Source organism: Cydia fagiglandana, chromosome 3, assembly GCF_963556715.1.
Source record: "Cydia fagiglandana chromosome 3, ilCydFagi1.1, whole genome shotgun sequence".
NCBI lineage: Eukaryota > Metazoa > Arthropoda > Insecta > Lepidoptera > Tortricidae > Cydia > Cydia fagiglandana.
The window spans coordinates 22006702-22023780 of NC_085934.1; the positions used below are offsets into that span (position 1 = coordinate 22006702).

Below are 17079 nucleotides of genomic sequence, written 5' to 3' on the forward strand. Positions count from 1 at the left end.
GGCGTGTAGTGAAGCTCGTCACCATCCGATGACGACCAAACCACTCTCTCAAGTCAAGAGTGAAACGACAAAGAAGTTAGAAGAGACAGTTCCAAACGCTAAAGCCAATCTGTGACAAATGTACCTATATAAAAGACCAAGACATAGTGGTTGCATGTATTCGACTATGGAAGCATCGAGAATGTTCTGACCCCCTTTACCTGCAGTGGACTAGAATACCCGTCGCATGGCAACCCGCAAATAGACGGGACGCGACCTATTGGTGTACTGCGATTTGTTTTCTATGACCCATTTTGATCAAGTACATATTTAACTAACAATTAATAGGCCTTATGTAGTTGGAATAAGGTTTACTTAAGGTCAGTACTCAACAGTTTCGAGGATGAGCGAAGATGCATCTTCGTCAAGATCTATATCACTCGAATAATGAAAGAGTGGAAGAGATCGAAATAGCTGATAGTAGTAGTAGTAGTAGTAATCACTTTATTGCACACTACACAGGTTTACATAATATTAACAGAAATAAAGGTACAAAGGCGAACTTATCCCTGTATGGAATGTAAGGGATCTCTTCCAGCTGATCTTCGGATTACAAATATTACAATGTTGACGGTAGTCAATGCGGAAAGAGAAGATTCGTGGAATGTATGGTGCCCAATACATTCCACGACTTCTCTTTCTGAAAAGACTAGCATTTTTCAATGATACCTACTCGAACAATTTTGTCTACCTTAGCAGTCACCTTAGAAAAAGATGATTCGTAAAGGGACACAAAGGCGTTTTTATGTTATAGAATCTAGAACAACACAAACAAAACAAACTTATGTGTCAATTATATTACGTTTTCCGTTAGTATTAGTAATTCTACACAACATACATTAGGTACTATACAACATAAAAGGATTCTAGCATTCTAAAACCAATGCCTACACAACGTTTACTAATACGGCACGAAAACGTCGGCAAAAACCATAAATAATACTCAATAACAACGATTAGAACGTGCCAACGGGAAAACTTAGAGCCAGGGTGATAGCACTCGAAAACTAGGTTACATTACATATAAACCACGATAAATCATCTATATTAGGGGTCGCAAAACTTCTAAGAACCAACGTTAGTAGAAATAATCAGGGTCAGAGTTCAAAGGTCACGCCAATCTTAATTTGTCCAGGTGACTGAGGACGCGCAGAAAGACGTTTGCCGACCCCTGATATATACCCACTATAAATAAGTACGTATAGAATTTGTAACTGCTAGAATATGAAAACCTGGACATAAACCACCTGCTTCTGAGACCCATATGTTTTGGTTTTGAATTTGGTACCCTTTAGTTACTCAATCAAAGAAGGGGCTCAGGAGGATAGCAGTTTTGTTTTGGCAACAACATAATTATCACATTTCGCAGTAGGTACGTTGACTATAAAAATAATTTATAAGGACCTAAGGCCTAGATTGACAAGAAAAACAATGTAAAATAAACAAGATTAAAAATTCTCAAAATCCAATATACCCTATCATGTAAATGTATGCGGTAAAACCATAAAAACTCAAGGATTATACTCGAACGGTAAACACCATATCACTTCAAAACGAGGTTAAATCTTTCATCAATCATCGACATAAAGGCAGAGTACGATGGCCCGCATTTATGACCTAAAAATAAAAATATGGATTCTATAAAAATCTGTAGTAGAACAATAAACACAAATTTCAGAATCGAACGGTAAACAACATTAGTACTTAATAACGAGGTTAGATCTTTCATGTCATCAATCATCAGTAAAGCTTAAGATTGCCTGTGTGAGCTTTTCTGGAGTAAAGACCGTTCTTTTTAGGGTTCCGTACCCAAAGGGTAAAACAGGACCCTATTACTAAGACTTCGCTGTCCGTCCGTCCGTCCGTCCGTCTGTCTGTCACCAGGCTGTATCTCACGAACCGTGATAGCTAGTTGAAATTTTCACAGATGATGTATTTCTGTTGCCGCTATAACAACAAATACTTAAAAACAGAATAAAATAAAGATTTAAATGGGGCTCCCATACAACAAACGTGATTTTTGACCAAAGTTAAGCAACGTCGGGAGTGGTCAGTACTCGGATGGGTGACCGTTTTCTTTTTGCTTTTTTTTTTTCATTATGGTACGGAACCCTTCGTGCGCGAGTCCGACTCGCACTTGCCCGGTTTTTTTTTATTCTGGACGACTGGGAATACTATAAAATGGTACAAAACAAATATGCTTTTGACAAAAATGTTAGCTTTCATAGTCGATTCTAACGAGCACTCAATGAGATTTCTTCTTCTTTGTCGTCACACTCTTTTCAGAGTGGTCGTGATCGTGTATATATCAGAGCCGGTGGCAGGGTTTAATTCATCAGAAATAGAATCAAATGGTAATTTCTTCTCTCCTTCTTCCTCGCTTTATCCCGGCATTTCGCCACGGCTCATGATCCCACGATTTGGCGTAGGCACTCGTTTTTACGAAAGCGACTGCCATCTGACCTTCCAACCCAGAGGGTAAACTAGGCCTTATTGGGATTAGTCCGGTTTCCTCATGATGTTTTCCTTCACCGAAAAGCGACAAATGGTGATTTCTTATGCTTCTAAAAGGTAACTATGTAGTTTTATTGATCATCGATAAATCTAGTACGATCACCCCATCGAAATAGGACTCTAAATTGGAGCAAGAGCAACGACCCTTGGTTTTTATGCCGACGGAAATCATAAAATATTATAATTTTATGAAATCATAAACAAATAAGTGTTCCGCAAACCGATTTAGCACGGAAACTGAAAACCCCATACTTTAAAACGAGATTAATACATTTCATCATCAAGTGCCACTCTTCATTGTTTAATTGACAATTATTTAAAACTTTTTGCGACGGCACGCGGCATAAGGTTGATAATCACGGATGCTCATTGTCACTGGTACAGTCACCTGCAAAAATATATTTACTCTTCGAAGGCCGCAAAAATTTGTGACACGCTCTTATGGCTCTACAAATAAGATCGTGTCACATATTATTGCTGCCTTGATCGTGTCACATATTTCTGCTGCCTTCGATGTGTATATTATTGGTGACTGTACGATGGCCAGTCCGACAGGATTCTGGAGCAACGACCTTAGGTTTTTATGCTTGGCTATCATTGGGTTGCCATTTAAATGTAAACACTTATATGCCGCCATTTTTTCTTGCGCAGCCGTTGCGTGTATTCTCGTATTAATAAGAATGGAAACTGCTGCAGTGTGCGTGCATTTTTTGTCTTGGTTAGTTGTTGTTGTCTTCAGATATGTTGACCGTTTTCCTTATTTTCCAGACGAAGCTATTTGTTTATAATTTTAGAAGAAACAGAAATGCAGAAATGGTTTTAAAGTATGAGAGAACTAACTAGAAAGTCCATAGGTAATATATGATCTTATGAACTAACGTAGAGGCTCCAATGCCCGACACAGCTCCAATAATCGACATTTGCAATTACAAATGGCATAGCAATAAAGTTGACAGTAAGGTGTCGAATATTGGGTCTTAACATTGAGATTATTGGGGTGTTTACGGTACTCAAGTTTTTTTTTTATATTTACAAACGTTTTTAAAAACAATACTAGTCTAACAAAACCTAAACCTTACACAAATAAAGCAAAGTCTTCATAATGTATGCGAGAAAATATTTGCCTTAGATTTATGCGTACTAAAATATTTACTCAGAAATATTCAAGTTTGATCAATATTAAGGGGCAAAAATCTCGTAAACCTTCGACCTTCGCCGTACGTAGTCGTAGTCATAAACCTGTAAATCATGGTTTGATGATATTGCAGACATTTTTACTGTCACGATAATGTTAAGCTCTTAAATAACAACGGGAATCCTAAAATAACTGCTAACTTTGCGTTAAAGCATTTTAGCGAATTGGAAATACGCCACGATTTCTTCGTCAGACTTGAGATTGACTTATTATAGACTTAGAATTGAATCTCTATTGTTTCCCATAAAGTTTTAAGTCATTATGTCATTATTTGCATTTTCAGTCATTATTTGGTTTTATCAGAAACGCGTAACTTTTCAGGATTGCCATAAAACAAACCTAACCTAACCTACCTATAGGATAACCTTACGAAAATTCTGAAAAGTTAACGGTTTTAGAATTATGACTATGATAATCTGACATTATGACTTTCAATAATTATGTCAAACAAAGAGGTCATAGTTAAGAATCATATATCAGTCGAAAGTAATTCAATATAAAGTAACGCTATAGGATACACAAAGAATTTCGTAGATTCAATTCCTATCTCGATATCACACTCGCATATACTTAAACGTTAGAACCTTCAAATTTTTGTAACGTGCGTTTTTCATGTTATAGAATTCAACCCAAAGTTATTAAGGACACAGAGAAAAGTACAACAAAAACACACTTAGAATTACAAAAATAAACTTAATCCGGGGACAAGGAGAGTTAACTAATAGGAACAAATTGACTTTTGCAATTTCTATTAGTTCTTGCAATTTCTATTATCTGTTTGTTGAAATTATATTTGGGATTACTGAGCTGTTTGTAGAAATAAATAAACTTTACAGAAATAGTGAAACGTCCATAATTATTACTAAAACTTCATTTTTTCCCCCAGTACAGAACTGTTTTTTAATTCCTGGTTGTTTTTTAATTTTTCTCTCAGTGGACTTTCATACGGAGATTACGGACAAAGTCGCATCAAGCGGAGGCTAGTCAAAAATGTAAAATTAACAAGGACTACAAATACCGCTACGAGACAAAGTAAAAGATAGGCCGTCGCCCGCGCAGGTCAACCGCCCATCAAGGCCGGGTCGGGGACCCATTAGCGCTCTCCCTTGCCACTACCTATTAAAAGGACAACGAATATAATAGACTCTAAATAGCTTTTAGTAAATAATAAACCGGCTAAGTGCGGAGTCGGACTCGCGCACGAAGGATTCCGTACCATTACGCAAAAAACTGCAAAGAAGTCGCGTTTGTTGTATGGAAGCCCCACTGAAATATTTATTTTGTTTTGTTTTTAGTATTTGTTGTTATAACGGCAACAGAAATACATCATCTGTGAAAATTTCAGTATTCACGAGTGTTAGTAATCTCCCTTTGTTACCCTTTGGGTACGGAACCATAAAAAAGAACCAACTTCATCGGGACAGTTTAAAATGCCATCATTTTAAATACCAGTCTGTACTCTGTATTAGTATGAGATTTCACGGCCTACAATTCAATATGACTATCAGTTAAATGGCGTCATATCCCACAATACTAGTTTCCATGAAACTAAACGCTAGTTCCGCGATAAGGTAACATTTTACGTTGCACGTGCCTAGCTTAGGCTACTGTTGCGAGAATTGTAGGCTTGGATACTAGGAACGGTTTAGAAATACCTATGTACATCGAGTTGCGCTAGCTGCTAGCTTTTAGCCTCTAGCAGCCCACACGTCAAAACTTGCCAAAACAAATGCAATTTTGATTTCTCAAAATAACGATTCAAATTAGAATGGAACGGGGAACGTTTTATAGGCCTCTGGGCGGCTAAAGGTTAGAGCATTTAGGAACTGGAGACGTCATGGCTGGAAACAGTCTGCCGATTTTTGCGGGGGATGGGACATCAAATGTATCAGTCAGTGTCAGTCCATACAAAAGTTTGCACATTTGTGCAAGTTTTTCGGCAGAGGAGTAAAGTTCTTAAAGGCGACTCCAGTTATTAAATGCTCTAAGTAGTCTAAGTGCTAGCTAGTTGCTATGATTAATATTTGAAGCTGTTTGAAATGGAATACTTTTGAAAAGACTATATTTTGAATCAATACTATGATGATACTGGAATCAGTTATGTAACGCTGCCATACATGACCCAAAAATTTTTTATTAAGCTATGAGCTTTATCACATCTGATATTTGAGTAACTCTAAGCATTTCTAGCCTAGGGTGGGGGGGGAGGGTGGGGTACAAAGACGGCCGCCACCCGTCATCTTTAAAAAAAATCTATTCTGATCCTGGTGGGTACTAGGGCAAGTTTGGTATCATTTTCGTATAAACCAAAGACGTAGAATTCATTGCTGGTATTTGTTTTTTTCAGTTTCATAGTAATTTTACAAGAAAAACGTAAAAAGGTGAAAAATTTGGTTGGAGATTTTTGCTACGCGGAGCCGAAACTACAAAAGATAGAAAGTTGAAATTTGCACACTAGATTACATTTATAAAGTGTACAAGAGATAAGAAGCGATTTTGAGAAATTCAACCCCTAAGGGGGTTAAAAAGGGGATGAAAGTTTGTATGGGGTTCAAGTTTTATTTTAAGCTAGGAATTTGAAACTTCGTAAAACGATATATTATTAAAATACAAGAAAACTAATTTCAGCGTTTTTGAAAATTCATCCCTTAAGGTGGTGAAAAAGGGGTTGAAAGTTTGTATGGATATCAAAAAAAATTTCGAACGCGGGACTTGAATCTTTGTAAGGACTGTATCGTTTATTATAAATACAACTTTACTTAGCCGTTTTTTCTGGTATTATGTTTTTATTAAAAAATTACACATATAGTTTAATTAGTGCTTTAATAATAAGTAACATTTCGTCCTGGGAGATCACGTAAAGCATATGGTTTGGACAATATTTACCCAATCCTCCCGAGTAACTACAACGATTTCGGACAAATACTACAAGAAAATTTACGGTTTGCGAACAAGATAAGTACAGTGAAACCTGGATAAGTGAGATCTCAAGGGACGAGCAAATTTGTCTCACTTAAAGAGGTTTTCCACTTACCCAGGCTCCCAGTTAGCCAGGTACAGATAAATTTCTGTCTCATTTACAGAGGTTTCCATTAATAGAGGTGAAAATAGAGTATATTTCAGTTATAGAGGTGGTTAATAAGGTATTTAGTAATTAATATATTAAAAACTAAATAAGGTAAAATAATCCTTGTCCCAAAATATGTTTTAAGCCTGTTTAAATATTTCTTTGAATTTATTTTGAATGATTCTCCAATGGATAGATATGTCAAAATTAAATTAAATTTGATACGGACTTCAGTGCGTATTAGAAATTTAATAAATGAAAATTAATTCTTCTTGTTACTTATCAAAATTTCAGCTTTCGTTTCGGTAGTTTTAGCTACTTAGATAAATTAACTAAATCAAAGTTTGAAGTTGTTTAGACACAATTAGGCAAATGCGGAATTTGTGGATAGACTAAAAGTTAGTAAGAATACGGAAATCGTTCAATGAAGTCCAAGTTAGAGAGGTCATAGATTGACGTTATCTCAGATACAGAAGTCAATTCCCTATAAAATTCAAAAAAATAATTAGGAAAATGTAATCTTATAAATATAGTCTCAGTAAAAGAGGTAAAATACACTCTCCGTCTCACTTATAGAGGTAAATGTGACTATAAAATCACAACAACGAATCCCAGTTATAGAGGTTCGTTTTTTCTCAGTAACAGAGGTAATTCAGTGCTAAAGTGTCGGGACCGCACCACGAGTCCCAGCTATAGAGGTTTCTCACTTATCCAGGTCCCACTTAAGCAGGTTTCACTGTACAGTGAAACCTGGATAAGTGAGATCTCAAGGGGCGAGCAAATTTGTCTCACTTAAAGAGGTTTTCCACTTATACCTTATACCCAGGCTCCCAGTTAGCCAGGTACAAATAAATTTCTGTCTCATTTACAGAGGGTTCCATTAATAGAGGTGAGAATAGAGTATATTTCAGTTATAGAGGTGGTTAATAGGGTATTTAGTAATTATCTTTAAAAATAAATAAGGTAAAATAATCCTTGTCCCTAAATATTTTTTTAGTCTGTTTAAATATTTCTTTGAATTAATAAATTAAATTTGAATTTCAATGCGTATTAGAAATTTAATAAATGAAAATTTATTTTTTCGTGTTACTTATCAACATTTCAGCTTTCGTTTCGATAGTTTTAACTACTTACATAAATTAACTAAATCAAACTTGAAGTTGTTTAGACACAATTAGGCAAATGCGGAATTTGTGGATTGACTAAGAGTTGAAGAATTTGTGGATTGACAATGAAGTCTAAGTAAGTTAGAGAGGTCATAGATTGACGTTATCTCAGATACAGAAGTCAATTCCCTATAAAATTCCAAAAAACAATTAGGAAAATGTAATCTTATAAATATAGTCTCAGTAAAAGAGGTAAAATACACTCTCTGTCTCAGTTATAGAGGTAAATGTGACTATAAAATCACAATAACGAATCCCAGTTATAGAGGTTCGTTTTTTCTCAGTAACAGAGGTAATTCAGTGCTAAAGTGTCGGGACCGCACCATGAGTCCCAGCTATAGAGGTTTCTCACTTATCCAGGTCCCACTTAACCAGGTTTCACTGTATTACACAAAAAAAATCGTACTATGTAAACAGCAATTACATATGATTCGTAAAGCGAAACATCTGGGCATAGTCTAATCATTTCTTTTAGTTGGAAAAAAAGTTTTGGATCTGTGCTTGGTGGCCTTTTTGAAAATATGGCATGTTACTTACGACAACCCCGACTTTGGTATACAATATAACCATCATGGAGCGTTTCTATCGACCTGTTCTAGCCATGGTTCAACGCCATGAATGTCCGTTAGGCTTTGGATTTCGGTAGATTCTTTTAGCTGTTTCCGTCATTTCCCTGGCGTCAGAAATTGACGGGAATCCAAAATGTTGCATAAAAAGTCGTTTTCATGTAAAGATAAAATACACCACATTTATTCTGTGGATGTTCAATTGAGCAATCATGAAAAGGACACTTAGATGGCATATTTTGGCAGCATATTAACCTTTTGTTTCTTTAAATCGTACTAAGGAATCGGTGAAATAGTCTCAAATTAAGCTCGATAGGCTTGTCCGAATTACATTTGCTAGAAGGTATTAAAATCATCATAAAGTCCCTAAAATAAAATAAATGTAAAACATTCTTATATCAGATATGTCTTAAAAATACCCCCAGATTATACCTTAAGAACATAGTAATACAAAATAATACACACGTCAACAGTTAGACCAGGTTTTATCTGTATTTATAATAAACGATACAGTCCTTATTTGGGGATATTATTAAAATACAGGAAAAGTAATTTCAGCGTTTTGTAAAATTCATCCCCTAACAGGGTTAAAAAGGGGTTGAAAGTTTGAATCCATTACAAATCCGAGTAGACACACATTTCTTATTGCCTCCCAGGCTTGAAATGCTTAGAATTACTCAAGGAACATATGTGATGAAGCTCATAGCTTAATAAAAAAAATTTGGGTCAACTTTATAACTGCTTCCGCTATGATACTAACCGCTAGTTCTGCGATAAGGTAACATTTTACGTTACACGTGCCTAGCTTAGGTTACTGTTGTGAGAAATGTAGGCTTGATACTAGGAACGGTTTAGTAATTCATCGACTAGTTAGCCAGTTGCTAAGCTGTTTAATGTTTGAAGCTATTTGAAATGGTTTTCAACAACAGCTGTTTGCAATTATAAACTAATGTTTGTGGGCGAAATATTAATAACTAGCGAAATATTAATGACTAACCGAGCGCATGGATGAAACCTTAACAAATTTTATACCCAAACCTTCCTCGAATCACTCTATCGATAGGTAAAAACCGTATAAAAATCCGTTCAGTACTTTTCGAGTTTATCGCGAACAAACAGACATACTCAGACACTGCGGGGGACTTTGTTTTATAAGGTGATGGGATAAAAATATTATTGTGCATTGGGGTGATTTTGGAAGTGAGGTAATTTAAAAAAATGACTTTCTACTAGACTAAAAACACTTTCTATTGTAGCAACACTCAAGCAACAGTAAGGGTGGTATTCCACCTGTGCAATTTCTTTGTCTGCCATTGCGTCTCACTCTCTCATTGAGCAATCAATCAATCAAAATATACTTTATTCATGTAGGCCTAGCAACAAGCTCTTATGAGCAAAATGTAAGACGCAGTACACATTGGACAAAGAAATTGGATAGGTGGAATACCATCCGATCCTAAGAAAGATGCCATAAGCATTGCAGTAAGTAGCGTATGTGACGCTAAAGTATGAAGTGCTTATAGATACATATTTGGCATTCCCGCTTCCGAAATTATCCCAATACAATTTACCCGTTAATAACAATTGTTGTTTACAAGTATTCAAGCAAAATAGTATTGTATCTATTCATCAAAGAAATATGTTATTTCATTAAACATTCTGCTGTATGGTTGTTTATACCAACGAACTCGCGACAAGGATAGATGGCATAGTCAAAACTCCTGACACAACGCATGAGTTCACAAAAAACACTCTTGTTCAAAATAGAGCTCTATTACAAGGACGATACGCGTTAATTTCCATTACGCTACAATTAAATGTGCGTGTTGACGTCACGGCGGGGGGTCATTGACCGTACGTGCCATTCAAGCCCAGGTAACTCAGGGTCAATATAATGCAAAAGGTAAAAAAGCTTTTGTCTGGGAAGGGATGAAATATTTAAGCTCATACTGAGACCGAAGAGAATTAAAACTAAACTGCGGTCGATTGAATAATGAAAAGTAAGTGTAAAAATATGGGTGGTAGACAACTTACTCAAAAATATGTCCCATAGTTCTTAATTCGCTGACATAAGAGCTATGGGACATATTTTTGCATGATTTATGCACCCGTATTTTTATTTTGACTGTAAATACACGATCAGCAACGCGCATGTAATTAAAAAAATATTTTTAAAGTAAAATTTTCTAAATCATGATTATTAAGGTGCCTGAATGTTAATTAACTGCCCTACATATTTATAAATCAGTTCTAATATTACCAGTAATTCAAGTAAGTCAACATGCGAATTGTATGGTTCTACAGCAAAAGATTGCAAACCTATCAAATAAGGATTACTTTTTTGTGTAATTTTTTTAAGCTTTTCACAGCTTAAAAAAATTACACAAAAAAGTAATCCTTATTTGATAGGTAGGTATATTAGGTGCATATACACAGTGGCTAAAAAGCGCGAGCGAGGAAGCGCTGGTGGCCTAGCGGTGAGAGCGTGCGACTTGCAATCTGGAGGTCGCGGGTTCAAACCCCGGCTCGTACCAATGAGTTTTTCGGAACTTATGTACGAAATATCATTTGATATTTACCAGTCGCTTTTCGGTGAAGGAAAACATCGTGAGGAAACCAGACTAATCTCAATAAGGCCTAGTTTACCCTCTGGGTTGGAAGGTCAGATGGCAGTCGCTTTCGTAAAAACTAGTGCCTACGTCAAATCATGGGATTAGTTGTCAAGCGGACCCCAGGCTCTCATGAGCCGTGGCGAAATGCCGGGATAACGCGAGGAAGAAGAGATACACAGTGGCTAAAAAATAACTGCGTAACAGTTGTTCAAGCCAAAAAAGGCTACATTTGATATGGAATGGAATTTTTGTTGACAAACATTTTCCTTTGTCACAGAAGTAGATGGATATGGGCATGTTTAGTTAGATACTGTGTGCACAGGATGGAACCCTCTCGACTACCTCGTCGTGTTCTTCTTGGTGCGGTTGCGAATGCAAAACGTAACGTTGGGAGGCCATTGCTTCGCTTTAAAGATTGCGCAAAGAGGGACATGATTGCCTTCCATATAGACCACCAAGACTGGGAGAAGCTCGCAGAGCAGCGGACGGAATGGCGCAAACGTGTTGTGGAGGGTCGCAAGTTTTGTGATGAGACCTGGTTCGCCGCACTTGCTGACAAGAGGCAAAGACGACGACAAGGTGTCTCAGTACCGGTTTCCGCAAACTTCTCTTGTCAGACCTGTGGTAGACCATGTCGATCTCGCATCGGTCTATTTAGCCACCAAAAACGGTGTTACACCATAAATCGTCTGATATAGACGAAAAGGCCTATGATGATGAGTTAGATACTATAACATTTTGTTGTTCACTTGGTTATTGACCAAGGGTTAGCGAAGATCTCAACTTCAACTTGGCAAAAATGCTTTCCTATGTCCAGATATTCAAACAATTTTCTTGAAATGTTGTGTTATGAACCGGTTCAATACTCAAATATAATATTATTTGTTGATTTGAAGATTTACAAGTAATATCATAATCACAATAAATATTTACATAGGTACTTAATCAATTTGTGTCGAACCCTAATGTCACCTGGGACATATTCCCCAGGACACTGGCCGCACTGTTGATTCAGTTTTTGGATTTTTTCAAAATGGTGGAGCCTTTACTCAGTTTTAAGCTATGATCACGAGGTCTGCAGCTCATAAAGTTACTAGTATTTAAAAAGTAAAAGATTAGTAAGGGGCATTAAAGCAATGATCCTGGTTTAACATTGTTTGACATAAAAGTAAAACAATGTAATGACAATGGCTATTATCAAAGAACACAATGGTTGTTTATAAATTTATGAGGCACAATGTAGGTAGTCAAGAAATGTCAAACTAATGTAGCAAGATTTCTAAAGACTTTGGACTAAGAATGAAAAGATTCAATAAGTTTTCTAGTATTGCTTGGATATTTTGTATAAAAACATTAAAATTCCTTTGCAAAACAAGTGTTTATAATACATGTCTATTTAAACACATAAAATACTATGAAAACAAGGAAAACCTTCACAATTTCAATTCTAAACTCAAGAAAATATTTAAAACTGTCTACCCGACGCCATGCATACTCAATTCTATGCTATTGCCTCTTAGTAGCAAAACATACTACTTATCAAAGCCGTGAATCGTATCATAGGCGTGAATTAACGAGAAGTATGTTAAGTTCTAACTGAATCAGGGCGTGAGTCATTCGGAGCGCCGTCTTCGAGCTGCGCACTATTCAACAACAATAAAAAATGGTCGCAAATGTTACAATAATTACAATCACACGGAAGACAATTACTATCATACAACATACAACCACCTCCGACACCTAACAAGTAAGGGACACCTGTAACTTGGACCTCTTGTAAGGTTTAGCCTACACTCCCTTTCTAAATCAAACGACGAAGACCTAGTGAGTAGTGACCGTGTCCAGAGTGAATTTATTAGGTAGAATTCAGAGGAAAATGTGAATATAATTTTAATTTTAGATCGTTTCATGACGCTTGGCTGGTGACGTCTATCGCTGGGAGGGCGCGACCTTCACAAATAACAGTGGAATTCACACAGAAAATGCAATGAAATCAGAAATATAATTGTCAGTTCACTTACCACCACAGCCATACACATTGAATAAAAATTAGACGGATTTAGCCGTGAACAGCCAAGAGAAAACACTACACACGCCAGATACGTGTGCCTTGCACAAAAAAATAGCTGCACTAATTCTCAGTGTTACCAGGACGTAAAAATTGCTAAGAAAAGAAAACTACTGTTTTTGTTGCCATTACAAAGACTAAAATATTCTACCATCGTTCTGTTCCACTCATAGATATATAATATACAGAGATGACGTCCAAGCGAGCTGTCACTGCACTGTCACTGGGACCACTTTTGTTTAGTGTACGATTAACAATGTGGAAACACCTTGCTGTAGCCATGTCGATAAACTATCGACATTTCTTGCAATTTTAATTTTACTTCAAAGGTTTAACGATACCTAAAATGAACAAAAACGCTTTTATTCTTTATTGTGGTTATCAGATCACAATTTTATAGTCACGCCCCAGCAGGGAACCAAGGGAAAGTTCAGATATTTAATTAAAATACATAAATATAGATGGTCAAGCAAATCTTGTCAGTAGAAAAAGGCGCGAAATTCAAATTTTATATGAGACGATATCCCTTCGCGCCTACATTTTTGAAATTTGCCGCCTTTTTCTACTGACACGATCTGCTTGACCAACTATACCTACTAAAATATGTGTTCCGCAATAATTGAATTATTTTATTATATTATAATATATTCATTATCCATTAGCATTTCAATTATGTTTATGTTTAACGAAGATATTGAAGCTTCAATTAATCGCTATTTCGTTCCGCTGTGTAGCGTTTATCGATATATAACATGATTAAAATCGACTTTTCACATCCCTAAAAGAGCACACATATACGTTTTTACGCACACATACACAACCTGGTTCTACCTAAAAAAGGGACACCTGGATTTGAAGTCCATCTTGTCAACAGTATGGTTGTCCTTTTTTGACAAACGGCATTTTTAAAAGAGCAAGGAGAGAGAAATGATACTAGTTGCTGCGCCGTCAAAGAGGACAGACAGCATTGGGGCCTTGGTTCCACTCATGAAGCTATTAAAGCCATAACACACTTTCGCACCAGGTCGCGGTGCGGCGCACGTATCGATAGTGTGTAAGCTTCCATCGCACATAATTATTATTAATAGTGGTGCGGTGGGTATGCACGTCGCACCAACTGACAGGTAATAATAATACTGGTGCGCACCACAGTACTCGGAGTAATTAACAATGGAGCCGCCATTAACAGGCGTTCCCCTCTGTCGAAAATAGGCGGCCAATGGTCAACTACATGTCAACCATATGTATGGACTGACGTTTATCTGACATGACGTACCTATACATTTGATGTGCCCCTCCCCCGCAAAAAACGGCAGACTATTTTGTACCGAAAATTTTAGACATGGCGTCTCCATTGTTAATTACTCCGAGCCACAGTAGGATCGCACCGTTGTGACGGTTCGGTGCGATAGTGTGTTACGGCCTTTAGCGTTGGCATGGGCAACGACCCGCCCATTGGCGGGAAACTTACAAATTTAAAAAATATAATGAAAAAAGATGAGGAATAGAAAAACAAAGGAAGATCGGTGGAAGATTGTGGAAACGGAACATACGATTGTTGGATTTAATGAAATGAAAATATTTCATTAAATCCAACAATACTATACTTTTACACAATAAATATTTCTGATTTCTGATTTATTTCAGACACGGCCAGGTATCCATATTATTGTCTACAAAATTAAGTATTAGTCGGTAACTGTAGGTAACAAAGAAATATAAGACTATAAAGATAAACGTTAATGTTAGTGTTAGTAAAACATATAATGCTCATTGGATCGGACATGCATTGTCATCCAGTGAGTTATAAGAGGGCTATCGACCCTTTCCGCAATCACCTTCAGGAGTGTGTTGGTGCTGCCACATATAAATGTTTGTGCTGCATTTGTTGGAGTTATACTGACTTACACATTTTTATAAACTATTTTTTCGGGTACCTAGTTTAGTGGTGTTTTATTAATATCTCCGTTGACATTTGCTGGGATGTCAGTCTTTCCGTGACCGCAGCTGGTAGAACTCAGCTGAAACGTCGTAATTAAAGGTAAACAATGAAATTATATCGCGGCAATCCTGTTTGTGTAATTGAATATCCGCGCCGTGTCAATAATCACCGCCTTCTGCATCTGAGCGGCTACCGCGAAAACCGAAATTCGTAAATTGCGAGAATTTTTCTCTTTTACTCCAACGAAGGCGTAATTAGAGTGACAAAGAAAAATCCCCGCAATTTGCGAACTTCGATTTTCGCGGTTATAAGGGTCATCCATTAATTACGTCACACGAATTTCTAGGTTTTTTGACCCCTCCCCCCCTCCTTGTCACACTTGGTCACATTTGGCAAACCCCTCCCCCCTAGTGTGACGTCACATTTTTTCTACAAAATCGCCAAATCGAATGAAGTAAACAGTACCTAAGTATTATTAATATTTTATCAAAATATTTTTGACGATATAAATATTAGTAATTTTATAACCCAAAACTGCTTAGGAAAGAAAATTAAACGAATAAAAACGATTATCGTTTTAAAAACTTGTTATTTAAATGTACAGCGAATAAAATAATTTAAATAAATTTTCGGTTACTCATGACGTTAAAGTGACGTCACAAAGTTTGTGTCTCCCCCCTCCCCCATGTCACAATATGTCACATTTTCTTGACCCCCTCCCTCCCCCTAAACGTGTGATGTAATTAATGGATGACCCCTAATAGCCCTGGCCCTTGATATTCAACTTGATGACATGTATTCAAAACACGTAAACACGTAAAATCACACACACGTAAAACACGTAATATCGATCAAAAATGTTATGAACGTAGATAAGTAATGTTAAAGTGTAACTTAATAGGTATGTCTTTATTAAGGAATTTTTTAATTTAAGATTTGTTATGGATTATTTGCAAAAATTTAAAACCAATGTTTTAAGGATTAAGTACCTACAGACTCACATTCATCATCATCATCATCATGGCAAGGCGGCAAGTTTGAATTTTTTTCAAAATTACCAAACAGATCTTCAGTGACGCTTACGCTTAAAAATAGCTGAAGTGTGTAAAAGGGAAGCCCACCTTTATGAACATACCATGAGTGAGTGCGAAAGAGGCAGAATACAAATGAAACAAACGAAACCACTTAACATTTCAATTTATTTAGAATATGACGCACCCTACCAATATATTCCATGTTATCCTAGTATCCCACATAAGTACATAACATAATATGGTCACTTTTTGATACGCTAACTTTTTGACAGTGCGACCCTTTTCATTTCGTCTTGGCAATATGTTCCATGAAAATATTTTGGTGATATGATTTTTACTTCATTTATTACTAAAATGTAGTAATTAATGCCCGAATCGATTAGGTCCACATTAACGACATGCTGCAACCCAGCATTGTAGGTTATGCAGATGACAGTACGGTTGTTGAGAGATATTTGGCTGGTGCAGGGGACAGCAGGGAGGATATACGTTCACAGAGAGAGGCCATGGTTGAGCGAATGAACTTGACCCTTAGTCTCGTTTCCCAGTGGGGTGATGACAATCTGGTCACGTTCAATGCCTCCAAAACGCAGACGTGTCTATTTTCCGCAAAACGGAGTCCATTCGACCTGACTCCTTCTTTCCGGGGTGCATCTGTACCTATTGCCGACAGCCTGGAACTCCTCGGCATGGAGCTGAGTTCAGTCCTCAGCTTCGGCAGCTTCATTGAGTCTAAAGCACAAACTGCGGCCAGAAAGCTGGGCGTCCTAAATAAGGTGAAGCGATACTTCACACCTGGACAGCTTCTAACACTTTACAAAGCTCAAGTCCGGTCGTGTATGGAGTATTGCAGCCACCTGTGGGATGGCTCAGCTA

The 17079-nt window shown here is 36.9% G+C and overlaps 2 protein-coding genes across 2 annotated transcripts in view; both read right to left on the reverse strand.

The window, feature by feature from the left end:
- Window positions 1–13339, reverse strand: part of LOC134680341 (PRL-1 phosphatase) — a 38393-nt gene extending 25054 nt beyond the window's left edge. The window contains exon 1 of the mRNA XM_063539457.1: window positions 13181–13339. The gene's annotated coding sequence lies outside the window, so the exon portion shown is untranslated. The remainder of the gene's footprint in view (window positions 1–13180) is intronic.
- LOC134680354 (small ribosomal subunit protein mS31) overlaps window positions 1–17079 on the reverse strand; it is a 395354-nt gene that overhangs the window by 273093 nt on the left and 105182 nt on the right. The window lies entirely within an intron of this gene.